The sequence below is a fragment of the Giraffa tippelskirchi genome, chromosome 11 (assembly GCF_054371585.1).
Source record: "Giraffa tippelskirchi isolate mGirTip1 chromosome 11, T2T-mGirTip1v1.2.pri, whole genome shotgun sequence".
NCBI classification, from domain to species: Eukaryota; Metazoa; Chordata; class Mammalia; order Artiodactyla; family Giraffidae; genus Giraffa; species Giraffa tippelskirchi.
The window spans coordinates 42,003,351-42,021,018 of NC_137285.1; the positions used below are offsets into that span (position 1 = coordinate 42,003,351).

At 37.4% G+C, this 17,668-nt stretch overlaps 1 long non-coding RNA gene across 4 annotated transcripts in view; it reads left to right on the plus strand.

The window, feature by feature from the left end:
- LOC145525401 (uncharacterized) overlaps positions 1-17,668 on the plus strand; it is an 860,300-nt gene that overhangs the window by 88,881 nt on the left and 753,751 nt on the right. Inside the window, exon 1 of one of the 4 annotated variants that reach the window (XR_014068188.1) lies at positions 9,516-9,587. The exons of 2 other annotated variants lie outside the window; for them this stretch is intronic. This is a non-coding gene — a long non-coding RNA (uncharacterized LOC145525401). Of the gene's footprint in view, positions 1-9,515; positions 9,777-17,668 lie in introns of those variants that run through there. One more of the 4 variants, XR_014068186.1, reaches the window with a different exon arrangement.

A 17,668-nucleotide genomic window follows, 5' to 3' on the forward strand; every position in this document is an offset into this window, starting at 1 on the left:
TAAAACCAAACATCTTTTCCAATAAAGGATGTGTGAATATGTATCTTATTATTAATTGTAAATTTTGTATATTTTGAATTGAGTATTATGTTAAACTTTATGACTTTGAAATAATGTTGATTTGGGGAATTCACTGGTACACTCAAAATATAATCTCCTTAGAATTAATTTTGTGAGCAGGATTATTTTGTAAGGAAGCTAATTCCTGATGTGACAAAAATATTTTCTTATTACACAGTCTATCTTGATTCTTAAACTTCAGAGTACAGAATTGATATTGTATAAAAATGTGATTTTTAAGAATGGGATTTTACAAATGAATAGATTTTAACATCGCCTTACCTAGAATATTTTTCTAAAATTATCTATCAATTTTTCTGTCTCCTTTGGAACTTGTAAAATATTTACTGGGTTTATACTCGATAAGTTAAGTGCCCAAGAGTTAACTGCATGCAGTTGGGCAGTAGTACTTTGCACTCTGTCACAGCACATTCTTTACCCATGAATGTCTTTCATTTTGATTTTTTTATTTTTATTGTGGCTGAGATTAAAAAATAATTTATGATTTAAAATTTTATGCAATGGATTTTTAGGTCACATAGCTACCTTACTTGATATTCCAGAAATGTTATTCTATATTTGAGTACTACAAACACCACCTAGATAGAATTCTTCTTAGAATAGAAGCAGATTTTTTGACGTTTGGTTGTTCTTGTTCTTTCTTCTGATAAAAGTGATGCATGGAAAAAGTTTAGCTTTTGAAAATATTTTGGCAAGTAAACTTAGAAAAAAAGTTGATTTTGTTCGAGGCTTTGACCAAGCTTAAGTATTAGACAAAAGCTGGGATTGATATTAAAAATGATAAGAGTTTATATGCTTCATTTCACCAGTGCCTATAAAAAGAACAGTTTTTACACCAATATCTACTGAACAAAAATTAGTAGTTTCTTATACTCTATTTACTACAGGAAGGAACCACAGCATCTCAGTGTTTCTGAAAGTGAATCTTTAATGGCTTTGTACTATTTAATAATAAGATAGCAAAAGATCTTCAGTGCAAGTTCAGTTTTTGATTATGCCAAAGAAACCAGAGTTTACAGCTAAATAAGTAAATCATGTTCAATACCTTGGTTCAGTTTAACAAAATGTATTCAGCTGGATGAAAAATTGCTGGGGACATTGTAGGTAAGGTTTCCAAAATGTAATTGAGGATGTCAAAACAAATCATAACAAAATGTACTTCTGTGCAGATTTATGCTTTGCACCAGACATTCCTAATGCATAGGATAGTTACACACAAAAAGCCTTCAATGTTGGCTATGAAATTGTATGATAGAGGAAAATTAATTTCTCTCTTCCTTTATGATAACACATACTAATGGCTCAAGCTGTCTGAGAGCATTTTGAATACAAAGGCCATGAATTATATGAACCATACATGAGATTTGACTCAGTTCAGTTCAGTCGCTCAGTTGTGTCCAACTCTTTGCGACCCCATGAATCGCAGCACGCCAGGCCTCCCTGTCCATCACCAACTCCCGGAGTTTACCCAAACCCATGTCCATCGAGTCGGTGATGCTATCCAACCATCTCATCCTCTGTCGTCCCCTTCTCCTCCGGCCCCCAATTCTTCCCAGCATTAGGGTCTTTTCCAATGAATCAACTCTTAGCATGAGGTGGCCAAAGTATTGGAGTTTCAGCTTCAGCATCAGTCCTTCTAATGAACACCCAGGACTGATCTCTTTTAGGATGGACTGGTTGGATCTCCTTGCAGTCCAAGGGACTCTCAAGAGTCTTCTCCAACACCACAGTTCAAAAGCATCAATTCTTCGGCGCTCAGCTTTCTTCACCATCCAACTCTCACATCCATACGTGACCACTGGAGATATGACTAGAAAGAAGTAATTCTCAATATGCTAATGCTATGCTGTATTGCTTAGAACAGTGGTCCAATCAAAATATAAATCCTATAGGCAATGTAAAATTTTCGTAGCAGTCACATAGAAAAGAGTAAAGAGAGCTGAAATTAATTCTAATAGCATATTTTTTTAATCCAAAATATCCAAAACATTATCCTTTCAACATGTGATCAATGTAAAAATTATTGAGATAATTTACATATTTTCTTATGCTTGTAAATTTGGTGTATATTTTATGCTTGCAGTACATCTCAATATAGACTAGCCATATTTTAAGCTTCACTTGATTTCAGTAGTATAATTATAGATTTATATGCACTTATTATATTAAGTAGTGATTCAAGTTAGAAATTTAGTCATATAGTCGGGATATGTCTTTGTAAGACTTAGATATTGATTTACCAAAATCAGTATTTTCAAGTGGAATGCTTCATATGTTTATAATAGTTGGAATAGAAAGCAAACCTCCAGGTATCATTTTTTTTTTTTATATTAGTGGTTTGTCCTAATACCCTAATCTTATATAAAGTTTTTCTCCCCTGTGCATATTGAATATCTCAATATTTCTTTAATGTATAAAATGGATATAGAGTCAAATTATGTCATTGGAGACTATACCTATGATTGAAATTTTATAAATCCACATATATCTCTTCCATTTTAAAAGAATTGAAGCTCTGTAGGATCTATACTCTCGGGAACACTAAGAAAACAATTTCATTTATTTGCCCATTCTCTGTCACCATAACTTACTGAATGACATTAATCCCTTAACTTGTCTGCCAGCACTCGTTATGAGATAATGAGCTGACCTCTCTAAACTAGTAGCCTAAGCCAGAAATAGTGCTGACTCTCCGGTGAGAAGAATGGATAATGGGTATGTTCAAGAGATGGGCAGTACCTGGATAAGAACACAGTAAATGTCTATAGTCAAATATTCCCTTCATGAGGACAGTGTCTGCCTGCTTAGCCAGGCTATAAAGGCAAGAGTGAGATAGCAAATCATGAGGATGACTTACTCAGATCACCTCAAGAAGCACTAATCAACTGATTTGGCTTAATAAAAAGCAAAAAGCAAAAAAACAACAACAATAAATAGTCATCCTTGATGTAAGCAAAGGAAGTAAGATAGCTGATAGCAAATACTTCATCATATAATTAAGTTTTACAGGTCATATTTATTATCAGTTCAATTTGACCAATATCAGTTAAATTTTTAACTAAAAATTTTAAAATCACCATAAACCCACAATCTTTTTATTTTATATCAACATGTTTGTTGTGTGCTAGTAGTATGAGCATGTGTTCTATTAACCATTTTAATTGCCAGTTTGTTTTAAATGTCATGATAATGGACCACATTATTTGAAAATTTAAGCATTCTATTCTTTTAAGATTCATTAAGCACAAACACTTCTAGTCATGGTTATAATACATAAGTCAAGAACTGGTACCCTTATTTTGAAAGCAATAATTATTTTCCTCTTATCTGTTAATCAAAGCAGAATGGAATAAAAGTTAGTGTTAGTCCTTGAAAAATAAGCATAATAACTTGAAAAAGTTATAGATTATGCTGTAGCTAAGTAAAATATTATGATAATAACATAGTGAAATATGCTTGAAGAAATGAAAATATTAACTTTTTCAAGTCATAAATTATAGTAATATTAAAATATAAAGCATGAATTAAAGGAAATTTTATTATGAAGAAGCATTATGTATTTGTTTCATAAATTTAATATCTTTGATACACATTTTAAACAAATTAAATAGAGCAAAACTTCCATATAGAAAAAGAATGGAAAAAGAAAAAAAAACTAGTAGGTATGGTGAATAGATTAATAGTGCATCTGTAAAAAATCAGTGCTAGTTTATCCACAATATGATTGACAGAATTGTGGCCTTAGCTTCTATATAGAAAAAAATACGTATCAGAGTGACTGTTTTAACTATGCTGTGCTGTGCTTAGGCACTCAGTCATGTCCGACTCTTTGCGACCACATGGACTATAGCCTTCCAGGCTCCTCTGTCCATGGGATTCTCCAGGCAAGGAGATACTTGAGTGTGTTGCCATGCCTTTCTCCAAGGGATCTTCCTAACACAGGGATAGAACCCAGGTCTTCCACATTGCAGGTGTATTCTTTACCATCTGCGCTACCAAGGAAGTTTTATTATTATGTTTTACCCTTAACTTTATGTAAATGTTATATAAGGACCCAATTTCACCAGGGTCCTTGAGCCCCAAGAGTCTTATCCATAAAGAATATCGAGAGGCTCACAAATAAAATGACTTAGGATTTGAAAAAAGCATTGACCTGAAAGATGTTTGAAATCACCTAGTATAGAGCCATAATTTTATGGATAAAGATTATTTGCTGATTTTTGTGAAATAACCTGCCTCTAGACTCACAAGGTCCTAACTCACATTTTTCCAAATCTACATTTCCTTTGGAAATTTGCCCCCTTCTATCAGTACATGTGGAGAAGGCAATGGCACCCCACTCCAGTACTCTTACCTGGAAAATCCCATGGATGGAAGAGACTGGTAGGCTGCAGTCCATGGGGTCGCTGAGTCGGACATAACTGAGTGACTTCACTTTCACTTTTCACTTTTATGCCTTGGAGATGGAAATGGCAACCCACTCCAGTGTTCTTGCCTGGAGAATCCCAGGGACAGCGGAGCCTGGTGAGCTGCTGTTTACGGGGTCGCAGAGAGTCAAACACGACTAAAGCGACTTAGTAGCAGCAGCAGCATCAATACATGTGTTTTTCATGGCCAAAGGCTACCTCTCCGTGCCTCTAGGAAAGGGAGCTGCCTGTTCTTAGACATCTTTCTGGCCAGAGTGATTTATCCAGGCAGATGTTTAAGCTCCAGCAGTTCTCATGTCCCTATTCCTTCTTCCATAAGTTCAACGACATTGCAGAATAAACACAGAAACAAACCAACGAACTAAAAACCATGAGGCAGAGACTCAGAGATTCAGGTATCCTACAATGGATGCACAGTATGAGAAAGAAAAATAAATGTTAATCTTTACAAAAAAAAAAAAAAAAAAAGCTTCCCTGATGGCTCAGAGAGTAAAGAATCTGCCTGCAATGCAGGAGACATGGATTTGATTCCTGAGTTGGGAAGATACCCTGGAGAAGAGCATGGCAACCCACTGCAGTATTTTTGCCTACGAACTCCATGGACTGAGAAGCCTGATGGGCTACAGTCCATGGGGTCGCAAAGAGTCAGACACAACTGAGCCACAAACACACACACACACACACAATCTTTACAAATTACTGGGATTTGGGGACTCTGTTATTATACTTTAGCTTAAGCTGACTGACTCAGAAAGTGAGGTAAATTATGTCCAAAACTGACTCCTCCATGTTCTCTGAAAGGTCTTTTATACTTACAGTCTGGCTTGTATGTGTTTATATGTATACAGAGTCTGTCTCCTGGCCAGAAACTCATGTGTGATCTTTCAGACCCCACTATAGACAATTACAAAGACTTTCCCTGGCAGGGAAGACTCAGGGGGAAAGCTGCCCTCCCCATATCAGTCATGGAGCACAGCCAGCGCACTGCAGTCTCAGAAGGGAATTGCACTCAAGGATCCCATCACCCCTCGTGGCCCAAGCTCTTAGTGGAGGTGCCAAGCTCTTCCTAGTGGAGGTGCCTCGATGCACAGGGCCCTCAGCCATGGTGTTCCCTAGGGCCTCTACCAAGACCTCTTCGTTGAGGGGAAGAACAAACTTTAAAGGTGTTTTTCGCAATCAGACTCAGTATTTAATGCCTTTTCACTCTTAGTCTATCCTCACTTCTTTCCTGGATCCTTGGGTCCATAAAATGACAGGAGCCTTTTGTTTGGTACCCCCTCAGCAGTGGGACCCCAAGTCTCTGGTGATCCACCTGACCCTCTCAGAGGCCTATTCCATGGGGAGGAATGAAATGTTGGGAAAGCATCTTCTGCTTTTCAGCCTCATCTTATGCTGTTATGGTGATTCAGGGCTTGATGGTTACTTTTGTTTTGGTTTATTATCTTTTTTTTTCCCCTTAACTGAATGCATAACTTCAATAAATAATGCTTTGTTGCACCAAAAGATAGAGGTCAGGAGTAAATAAATTAAAAGTTGAATAGTAGTATACAATAATCTTCACTTGTTAAATAAAATGTGAGATTCTCTGGGATTTTTTGTTTGCTTGTTTTATTTCCTTGATAGCTCAGTTGGTAAAGAATCCTCCTGCAATGCAGGAGACCAGAGTTCATTTCCTGGGTCGGGAAGATCCACTGGAGAAAGGATGGTCTTCACACTCCAGTATTCTTGGGCTTTCCTGGTGGCTCAGCTGGTAAAGAATCCGCCTGCAATGCAGGAGGCCTGGATTCAACCCCTGGGTTGGGAACATACCCTGGAGAAGGTTCAGCTTCCCACTGGAGTGGATAGCCTTTCCACTTCCACATTCGGGTGATTTTTGTTCCCTGCTTTTTATTTATTTTTCCCTCAAATAGATTTGATTTGTTGATTTATTTTTTAATCCTTTTCACCAGTAAAAATTATGAACATTTTAAATTACACAAAAGAAAGCTGAAAACAAAAAAGAGGAAAGAATAGCACTATTGTGGTTTGTGGTCTTAAGAGGCTGCTCTGACACCTTGGGCTTGCTCCCTCCAGCTCAGTTCAGCCCCTGTGACTGCTAAAGGATATATTTTCTATTTATGTTAATTATTATGTGATAACAATTTGACAGTAAGTTCAAAAAAGTTAATTTGGCCAAATGGAAAGGTGGAGGAAACTAAGAAGAAGTTAACTCTGTATTTCCTCTTCCAATTTGAAAAGAAATTTTCATTATTTCTAATAACCTGTGGTTTAAATTAGTATATTTTAAAAGTTAGTAGCTTGAAAAATTATGATGTGAAGAAGATGTGTAGAAAGACTTGGATAATCAGATTGACTCTTGTCTGCTGTAATCTATAATAAATGAAGAGATTAAACATTCAGTCCAATGTCTCTTTCAAAAGAAAGAAAAGAATATAGTTTACCTAGACTCTTTACTTTGTCTCATATTTAAGTTTTTATACAGATGCAAACATTAGGTTTTCCATTACGTTGATTGATTCCAGACGTCTTAAGAATATTCCCCTCTGTAGATGTCAGCACAATGGGTTTTTAAAAAGCTGTTGTTTTGAGTGATGATCATCTAGGGAAGGAATATGACATTTCTAGGAGAATTCTACCATTTCTGTAAAATGTAAGATTAGCTCATGGTGGTGGAGAGAAATGTATAATAACATCAAACATATGAAATTCTTATAATGAGTTCTTGAATACTTGATCATAGGGGAAAGAAATAAAGAGAGATTCTTTCAAGGTATTTTATATATTTAAGGGGAAAAAAAATGTTTCTCAATGCTGCTATAGTCCTCAAAACACAGTGAAGGTCACTGCAGTAGGAAGTGTCTCTGCTGATTTAGATAAATGTGGCCTCATTCCAATATATTCTGTTTTTCCTTTTATCCAATTGAAAACCTACCACAGGTTTTTTTTGTGTTTTTTTTTTTTTTTTTTTTACTGTAGGCTGTCAGAGCACAAATATTTCATAAACCATAGTGGGCTTATTAAGTTGGCACCAACTTTAACCTTTAGGGCAGTTTACTTCATGATTTGAAATTCTTCCCCCCTTTCTTCTTTATTACAGAATACAAAATACAGATGTTCTTGTTTTGAAAGTCTAATGTTAGTGATATCACTGATCCATGTGCTGGTATTAGTACAGGAATGTGAGATAATAGATCATGATTTATGAATGAAGGTGGCTATGGAGATGTACTATGAATGAGTAATTTATACTAAAAGGCCCCAAATAAACCAGCCTTTTAAACCGAATGATTCTTATGTTTAATTTATGCTTATGCTATCTGCTTGCTATAATTAAATACAAGGAAAAGACAAAAAGAACTAGAGGCATAATTCCTGAACTTGGAGTGTGATGAAAATTCTTCAGAGAAAGCAAAGAGGCCTTACTACTGCCCTGTGACTGCTATAGCAAATTGTCACAAACACAATGGCTTAAAACAACAGACATCTGTTCTCTTATCGTTCTGGAAGCCAGAATTTTGATATAAAGGTGTTGGGCCACACTTTCTTTGGAGACTGTAAAGGAGATTCCATTCCCCACCTCTTCTGGTTTATAATGGCTGCAGGTGTTGCTCGGTTTGTGTCCACATGACTCACATCTGCATTTGTCTTCAAATTGCCTTTTCTTCAGTGGGTCTTTCTTAAAGTTCCTCTGTCTCGCTTTTGTAGAGATATGTATGATTGCCTTTATCGTTGTGGTTCAGCCACTCAGGCATGTCTGACTCTTTGCCACCACATGGACTGCAGCACATCAGGCTTCCCCATCCTTAACTACCTCCCAGAGTTTGTGCAAACTCATGTCCATTGAGTTGGAACCATTTCATCCTCAGTCGTCCCTTTTTCCTCTTGCCCTCAGTCTTTCCCAGCATCAGGGTCTTTTCCAATGAGTCAGCTCTTTGCACCAGGTGGCCAAAAGATCTGAGCTCCAGCTTCAGCATCAGTCCTTCCAATGAATATTTAGGGTTGATTTCCTTTAGGATTGACTGGTTTGATCTCCTTGCAGCCCAAGGGACTCTCAAGAGTCTTCTCCAGCACCACAGTTTGAAAGCATCAGTTCTCCAGGGCTCAGCCTTCTTGATGGTCCAACTGTCACATCGGTACAGAACTACTGAAAAAAGCTATGTTTTTTTATAGCTTTGACTAGACGGACCTTTGTTGGCAGATTGATGCCTCTGCTTTTTAATATGCTGTCTAGGTTTTTTACAGCTTTTCTTCCAAGAAGCAAGCATCTTTTAATTTCATGGCTGCAGCCACTGTCTGCATTGATTTTGGAGCCCAAGAAAATAAAGTCTGTTGCTGTTTCCATTGTTTCAACATCTATTTTCCATGAAGTGATGGGACCTGGTGCCATGATCTTCTTTTTTTGAAAGTTGAGTTTTAAGCCCGAATTTTCACTCTCTACTTTTACTTTCATCAAGACGCTCTTTAATTCCTCTTTGTTTTCTGCCACAAGGGTGTTGTCATCTGCATCTGAGGTTATTGATGTTTCTCCAGGCAATCTTGATTCCAGCTTGTGATTCATCCAGCCTGGCATTTTGCATGATGTACTCTGCATATAAATTAAATAAGCAAGGTGCCACTATACAGCCTTGACGTACCCCTTTCCTGATGTTGAACAAGTTTGTTGTTCCGTGTCTGGTTCTGTGGCCATCGAGATAATCCAGGGTTAGCGGATCCTCTCACGACCCCTAACTTAGTCACCCATTTTTCCCTCTAAGGTAAAATGTATAGATTCCATTGAGTTGAGGTAGATATTTTTTCATGGATGGGCATTTTATAGACAACCATAGAAACCAGTTTGACTGAAAGCAGAGTGAGTGGGGAGAGAACATGGGGAGAGTGAGATGGAGGCAGAGATTGTAGATGGCATAACTGCATGCGTGCCCCATTGTGTCAGACTCTTTATGACCCCACAGACTGTAGCCTTCCAGGCTTCCCTCTCCGTGGGGTTTCCCAGGCAACAGTACTGAAGTGGGTTGCCATTTCCTCCTCCAGGAAATCTTCCTGACCCCAGAATTGATCCCATGTCTCCTGAATTGGCAGGTAGATTCTTTTATTAATACCACTGAGCCACCTGGAAATCCAGATGGCATAATTATATTGGCTTTTACTCTGGTTAAAATCAAGCCACAGAGTGACTTGGATCAGACAACTGACATCACTTGGCTTGCTTTCTGAAAGGAACAGTTTGGGTGCTGTGGTGAGAACAGTTCGAGGAGGACAAGAGTGGAAGTGAGTTGACCTATTTGGAGTTCTATTGCAATTATCTGGGTGACAGATGTGTGCTGGATTAGAGAAGGCTGGAAAGTAATAGAAATAGTAAGAATGGTTGCATTATAATATTATCTGAAGAAATTTTGTAATCCTCAAGTTCTCTGGCTATACTTTAAAGCACCATTTTGGAGGAGATTTCCTGAGAGCCTTGGTTCTGGGGAAATCTCCTCACTGTGAAGAGTGGCAAGATGAGAGGGGCTTTGCCATTTTCCAGTGGTGCCAACAACCCAAGCTCTTACATCTAATGATGTATGTGCATGCTGTTGAACTCAACCTTACTTGCTGAGTTCTTATTGGAGAATGTACTAAGAAACATGTTCTCTCTCTTGTTCAGAGATTGGGCTAATAAATGAACATTTAGCATTGAGTGAACTTAGATTCAGAATTCCAAGTCACTTTGAAATAAATAAAAAAAAATTAAAAGTTCAGTGGGCTTGAGGGATGGGGTTGAATGGAAACCTTAGCAAACATTTGGGGAACCATTGGAGCCTTTCTTTAGCATAAAACACTGTCAGAGCAGGGAAACGAATGCTATAGAGCAAAGCTGCAAACCGATAGCATGTTGGTGGAATTCAGCCCACAGATCTGTTATATTTATACAACAAAATGTTTGGATTTGTTGTCAACATTTTAAAGTTGGGCATTTCATGTAAAAATCGTAGTTCTCAAGTAGAAATCTGGATTTCCAACTTGAGAAATGAAAAAAAAAAAAAATTGAGTAATAGTGACCCGTATTTCTACATAACACTAAGCTGCTTGAGTTTTGCAAGAAGAGTTTTGCAAGAAGAGTCCCCCATTTAGAAATCCCTCCAGTCTCTTTTCTCCCCCTTTTTTTTCCTGAGTGAACTTACAAAGCTCTCTTCCCTTTGGTTCCAAGCTGGCTGCTACCAAGGCCCACTGCAGGGCTGGCATTGTGGGTTGTCTCTTCTTCATCCTGAGAGTGCTACTCACTCTGATATATGCCTTATTCCTAAGATCCCAGTACATGCTGTTTACAAGTTTATTTTCTCATTTGGTAGAGCATATTTGCAATATTTGGAGAACTAACTAGGAAGTTTAGAGGAAACACAGTCCACAAGTCCACCACCTTCACTTCTGACAACAGTTACAAATTTGGAAGTTTTACAGTATCACCCTCAACTTTGATAATTTGCTAGAAAGGCTTACAAAAGACACTGAAATCTGTTGTTACTCATGGATACAATTTATGACAGGGAATAAAACTGATAAAGATGAGCCAAGGGGAGAAGCACCTAGAGGAGACTGGGGAAGTACCAAATGCAGAACTTCCTTGTCCTCTCCCTGTGAGACCAGGAAGGATGACTTTACAGGCATGATGTGGAATCATAGGCATGAAGTATTGCCAACCAGGGAAGCTCACCAGAGCCTTGGTGTTCAGTTTTTATTGGGGTTGCATTACATAGGCATGATTGATGGGTTGATTGCACATGTGACTGATTGCAGTTCCCAAAGTGACTGATACCATGTGACCTCAGACCCTCACCCTAAATTATTTGTCTTTCTGGTATGGTCAACCCCCACCCGAAAGTATGGTCAGGTTCTCCCCCAGATTACATTGTTAAGCTGTTTAGTATGATACAAGACCGCCAGGTAAAAAAAGACATTTGTGCTTGGCATAAAATTCCAAGTGCAAAGACTGGCCTATCCTTCTGAGCAAGGACAAATTCTCTATTGTGCACTATTCTCTAGTCACATCTTAAGGACGGTACTCTGGAGTCAAAAAATAAATGGAAAGTTATTACAGTGTACAGTGATCACTAATTGGTACTGTAAAGAATTCTGCCCTTTCCTTCCAGCCAGTTCCTGATCATATACATCTTTCACTCAGAAGGCAATGCTTAAGCTTTTAATGTTTTAAGAATTCTGATAGCTTTCTGACTCTTGAACAATTATAGATGACTTGCTTTTGCTCTCTGATGTTTTTAGAATTTTCTCTGCATCCTTAGCTTTCTTAAATTTCACAATTATGATCCTTGAAACAAATCTTTCTTCATTTATTATCTGAGGATTTGGTTGACTCTTTTAAACTAGGAGCTCTGTCTTCTTAAGTTCTGCAACACTTGTGTTATTTCCTTAATAACTCTACTTTTTTCGTATTCTTTTTTTGAAACCCCTATTATTCAGGAAATAAACTGCTTGAATCAAGCATGTAGTGTTCACCTATTCTCTTATATTTTCATATCTGTATTTTATTGCTTATGAGAGGAAAGTTTTCAATCATTTCCTGTATAAAAATTTTTGTTTTCAAGTTTCTACTATTATAGTTTTAATTTAAGAGTGTTTTGTTTGTTTTCCAAATGTTCCCTTTATAGTATCTTGGTTTTGTTTTACTAGTACACTCTTTTTTGTTTGCAGTAAAAATATTAAATGTAAAAATTTTGGAGTTCTTTTCTTGTGCTTTGTATTATCTTTTATTTTTTCTATTTGTTTTGACATTAATGATTTCTGTAAGTAACTTTCTTCAAAGTCAGATTTTTTTTTATATTTTATTCATATTTACTGTTGAAACAGTAATATCGTTATTGGAAATTCTGTATAAATAGGTGGTGCTTGTTGACTAGCAGATCTCCCTACAAAGGTAATCAGAGGGGAATCTGCTTTTTATGAGGAAGACTCCAGTTTTTCAGGTTTTTTTTCTTTTGGGAAGAACATTTGAAAGAGAAATGTAGTCCTTCAAAGTCCTACTAAGATTACAGCTTAGCATTTGAGGGAGAATGAAGTCTGTGTTTCAGCATATAAATTTTAGTATTTTCTGTATGAAAATAATTACCACCACTCTGGATGACTCTGAGCATCTCCAAGATTTATGAACTGTGTGGTTCATTATTAATTATTTCCAGGGAGTAAACTTCTAGTCTTTTACTAAAGTGGAAAATAGTAATTGCTTGGCTTGAACAGATCTTCCTTGATCTACACTGGGGTTTCATCCCAATAAACTCAGTTGTGTCTGACTATTTGTGACCACATGGACTATACAGTCCATGGTATTCTCTCAGCCAGAATACTGGAGTGGATAGCCTTTCCCTTCTCCAGGGGATTTTCCCAACCCAGGGATTGAACCAGGGTCTCCTGCATTGCAGGCAGATCCTTTACCAGATGAACTACCAGGGAATCCTTTTACTAAAGTGGAAAGGAATAATTACCTGGCTTGAACAAATCTTCCTTGATCAACAATGGGGTTTCATCCCAATAAACCCTTTATAAGTTAAAACTACCAGAAGTTGAAAATGTATTTAGTACATCTAACATACTGAACATTGTAGCTTAATCTCACCTAGCTTAAGCTAAGAACACATACATCAGCGTACAGTTGGGCAAAATCATCTAATACACACCCTATTTTCTAATAAAGTGTTGAATATCTTATATAATTTATTGAATACTGTACTGAAAGTGAGAAACAGAATGGCTGTATGGGTTCAAATTGTTGCCAAGAGTATGTATAAGATGTTTACTCTCATGATCTTGTGGTTGACTAGAGCTGCAGCTTGCTGCCACTGCCCAGTATCTGCTGCATGACAATAGCCTGGGAAAAGATCAAAATTCAAAACTTGAATTAAGGTTTCTACTGAACACATATTGCTTCTGCCCCCATGGTAAAGTCGAATCATCTCAAGTCAGGGGCCATCTATACTGGAGTATGACATCTGAGAATGTAACTGCTTGTTACATAAACTTTTCAATGATCTATCTTTCCTATAATCTATCTTTCCTATCTTTCAGACAAACTTCTTACCATGTGACATACCCGATTTCTCTAAATCCTGAGCCACTGAATGACTCTGTAGGATGAATCAGCCTGCTTTTGTTGCCCTCCCCCAGTGCAAGCTTAGGTTTCATTTTTTTCTCCTGTATGTAGTTTAATTATCCATCAGCTTTTTGGCTTACAAAATGTAGTTGACAGCTCTTGTCTGGTGTAGTATCCTGTCTTGTTCTCTATTACCTTGTGAGTTTCAGCTAGTTTTTTAATCTTTTCACTGCCATTTCAGTGGCATTTTCAATCTGCTTTCAGCAGATTCTATAGACATGCTTGTGTATTCAGCCTTCCATGCAAGACCAGAAGCCGAAATGGACTATTGACCAATGTAGTGCACAACCTCCACTTATAATTTGACGATAGCATTACCAAATCAGAGTTTATTTCTTCTATTCAAAGAATGAACTAATAAATCACATTTCAATGGCATGCTGTAGGATTCTGTATGTAATATGGAACAATTCTTAAAGTTATAGCAGATTTATTCTGCATAATCTACATGTATTTATTTTACAGGTACTTACATATAATTTATTTTAGAGCCGTAAACACATTTATCTCCTTGTATATAACCCCAAACACGTATAGTCATCCAGTTGCTGTTACAAATCACATTCATTGAGTATCTACAGTGACTGAGATCTGGAACTATGGACTGGGAGTGCAGAGATTGATAAGGTGTCCTTTTTGTCTTCAAAGAGATCACAATTTAGTAGGGTTCCTTTGTGTATAGAAATGCATTGAAACTAGAAGCTCAGGTATCAAACAAACCTTACTCTTCAGAACACAGCTTAGAATTAGAAAGCAAATGGTGAAAAGCTTTTGTAAATTAAAATAATCCTCGTATTATTCAGAAATTAAAGCTTGAACACTGTATTCCTAAGAGGTCTATCTAGACCCTTACATTTTGTCCATACTGTAGATATGATTCTAACATGTTCAATTGTATAATGTACCAGAATGCTTAATATTTAAAGTAGCACATAACAAATACAGACTACAAGAGTGATGGAAAGTAGCCTTTTGTTGAAAAGATGCCTAACTGTGAAGGAGTATCCACAGCAAGCAGTACTGATGGAGTTAAAATGCCAGGTGTAATCCTGATTTTACTAGCTGTTAGCATGATAGCCTTCGATAAGTCACATTAACTTTCCAGGCTTCAGTTTCTTTATCTGTGAACTTGAAAAAAGATTGTGCTGATCTTCTAGAGTTCTAAGAAGGATTAAATCAAACAATAAGTATAAAACACATGCAAACTAATAACAGCACAAGGAGTGGTGAATATTTATTATTATTATGATAGCACAACTTCCTGGGATGATTCAATGGAGCTGATAATGGCTTGACACAATTTTTAAGACCCTTCAGTTCCTCTGGGAAGCATATTGGCCAGGAGCTAATCCATAATCAGAAACCACTCTGAATTGTATACAGAGAGTGGTTTACATGGATAAAGAATAAAGTAGAGAAACTAAACAGCAAAAGAGGTAACTGAGGCAACCCAGACGTAAGCCCCAGCAGAAAGCCCCCATCCCTCCTCACAGAGAAGGTGCAGAGCTGCTGAACTTGAGGAACCCTAGTTGCCCAGAGAATGGCGGCCCGAGCAGGATGGGTGAACACAAACCCAGTGGGAGAGGGAAATACACCCTGGCTTTTCCCTTCTTCCACCCTCCAGTCCCCACAGTCTCAGAAACTGGGAGATCCAGCAGGTGCTCTGCCTATACTACAGGGCAGAGCAGGGTCTGACCAGGAGTGGATGTGCAGCAGGTGCTGGACTGGCAATGATGCTCAAAACATGATCAAGTTACCCATACTAACTAGAGTCCTACTGGCGTCCTACTGAAACTGCTGAATATTCAGACTCTAATGCACCCCAATACTCAGGTGTTTAAATTTTTTTTAATTCTGCAAGGATCTTGGCAAAATCACATTTTGTATTTCATTAAGGCTGTAGGGGTGTGTGTGTGTGTGTAGAGAGAGAGAAGAACAAGTGAGTATCTCCCAGGCTCCTAGGCTGCATGAAGTCTCCTTTCTATGCTGCTATGGCACCTCACACCCTTATTTTTGTTTCCAAAGCCCTGTATTGAACATGTTTACCCCTATTTCTGTTTCTATCCCCTTGCCTTCCCCTAGAAGTGAGGTGGTCAGGTAGAGAGCTGGGGTCATTTTTATTTATTCTAATCCTATAGTGTCTGAGATAGTATCTGCCACATAGCATACATTTAGTAAATATTTGTTGAACTGAATTGAGAAACTATAAATGATTAGACCCCCCTTCTTCAAGTTGAGTTATTTGTTCAAAAGTTTTGTAGACTAAAAGCCGACGTGGCAGCAGAATATCAGTTCTTCGAAAGTAAGGAGCACAAATTTGAAAGTTATGCTATTTTGCTGTAATATTTCTAGGTATTCTGATATAATTCCTCAATGGGATATTCTGCAATTAGTTCATACTTTTCAATGAAGCTTAAATTAATTTCTTTTTCTATTAAGATTAAATAGATCATTTGATACAATGGACTTTTTGTGTGCCTTTTGTGTTATTGTTTAATATATCCTTACATATGACCATGCAAACAAATCAAATTATCACTTAACAAAATGTCTCCTGTGTTTAGAGAAATTATCTTCACATGCATGCCAGCAAGTGTGGGTTCTGGGTGTGGGTGTGTTCAGGCTATGACATCTGTTATCACACTGATTGCCGGGTTGGAGTCAGTTGATCTAAGTGACCATAGAAGGTATTTATTTTCTTCCTCACTAATGCACATGTGTCTCTAAATGAGGCAGTACTGGAAAAGAAGCTTCATTAAAGGGAAAGATTTTTTCTATGAATGAGAGATGTACTTATGACACCATGTTTCTTTCATAGAAATTTGCTTGTTCTGTTTGTTGAGGGCCCTGTGTAAATGCATCCTAATTTCTTTAAACAAAAATAAAATAAAAACTTAACTTATGCCAAATATTAAAATCATTTCTGAACCAGGTCACTCTACATGCACTATTTAGGTCTGTATGCATTTGTTTATTTCTCTTCTGAGTTGTCGAACACAGACTAAACACTTCTGGAAGCCCTGAACCTCCCACCTGCTTCAGTGGTTGCAGTTGGGAAGAGTAGATAAAAGCCGTCCATGAGGTGTGTGTGCCTTTCAGCTTCTCTGCCCTTAGGTTCCAGTTTTTCTCTTTAAACAGCTCCGGGTCCACAGTGAGCATGGAGGGAGAATGCACAGTGGGGACGCTGACTTTCAGCTCTTTTTACTCTTTGCAACTATATTGCTGACTGTGCATTCTTAAAAAGGTCTTAAACTGGTGCCTGACAGAGTTATTTATAAAGATAGTAAGACTTTGATGGTGTTGTTTTCTTCCCTCTGAAGTGTACAGTGGCGGTGAAAGATTGTGTAGACTGAATGACCTTCCCAAGGGTAACTTTTATTAGGAACCAAATGAGTCTTGCCTTTCACAGATGTTTTTTCTAGGCTTTATATGTCCAGGTAGCTCTAGAGACAAGCTTCCTATAACTAGACATCGCTTTGTGGCCACATACTCATAATTCTTATAAAATGAAATCAATGAAAAAGGTGGTTTAAAAGATCACCACCCCTTGCTATGAAATAACTTTATTTAATTATGTCAAATAAATATAAAATACTCTTGTCAGTGATTATTGGCTAGAAATATTTTATGCTTATTGATAACAATACAATATCTGTCATATAATTATTCATGGGAAATTCAAGCTTCTTAGTACCCTGTAGGGAAAACAGTACCCATATGAGAATGACTATAAATTGAAACACCAAGTTTTGAAATTTGAAAATAAACTTTTATCAAAAAAAGGTCATTCTGGAATCTCGGGGGGATATTCCCATACCCCAAATCTTTCTTGCATGTTGATACCTTTCATTAGCTTTCTTTATGACTCTGTAGTTCTGGACATCAGTGACTTTCTTTCTAATGGGACTGGCCCTGAAGTTCTTGACTTGGCCTTTCCTTTTCCTGTCTTATCCTTTGTGTGGACAAAATTTCTTCTCTAATTCCTGGGACCAGGCTTTAAATTGACAGTAATTTACTGAAG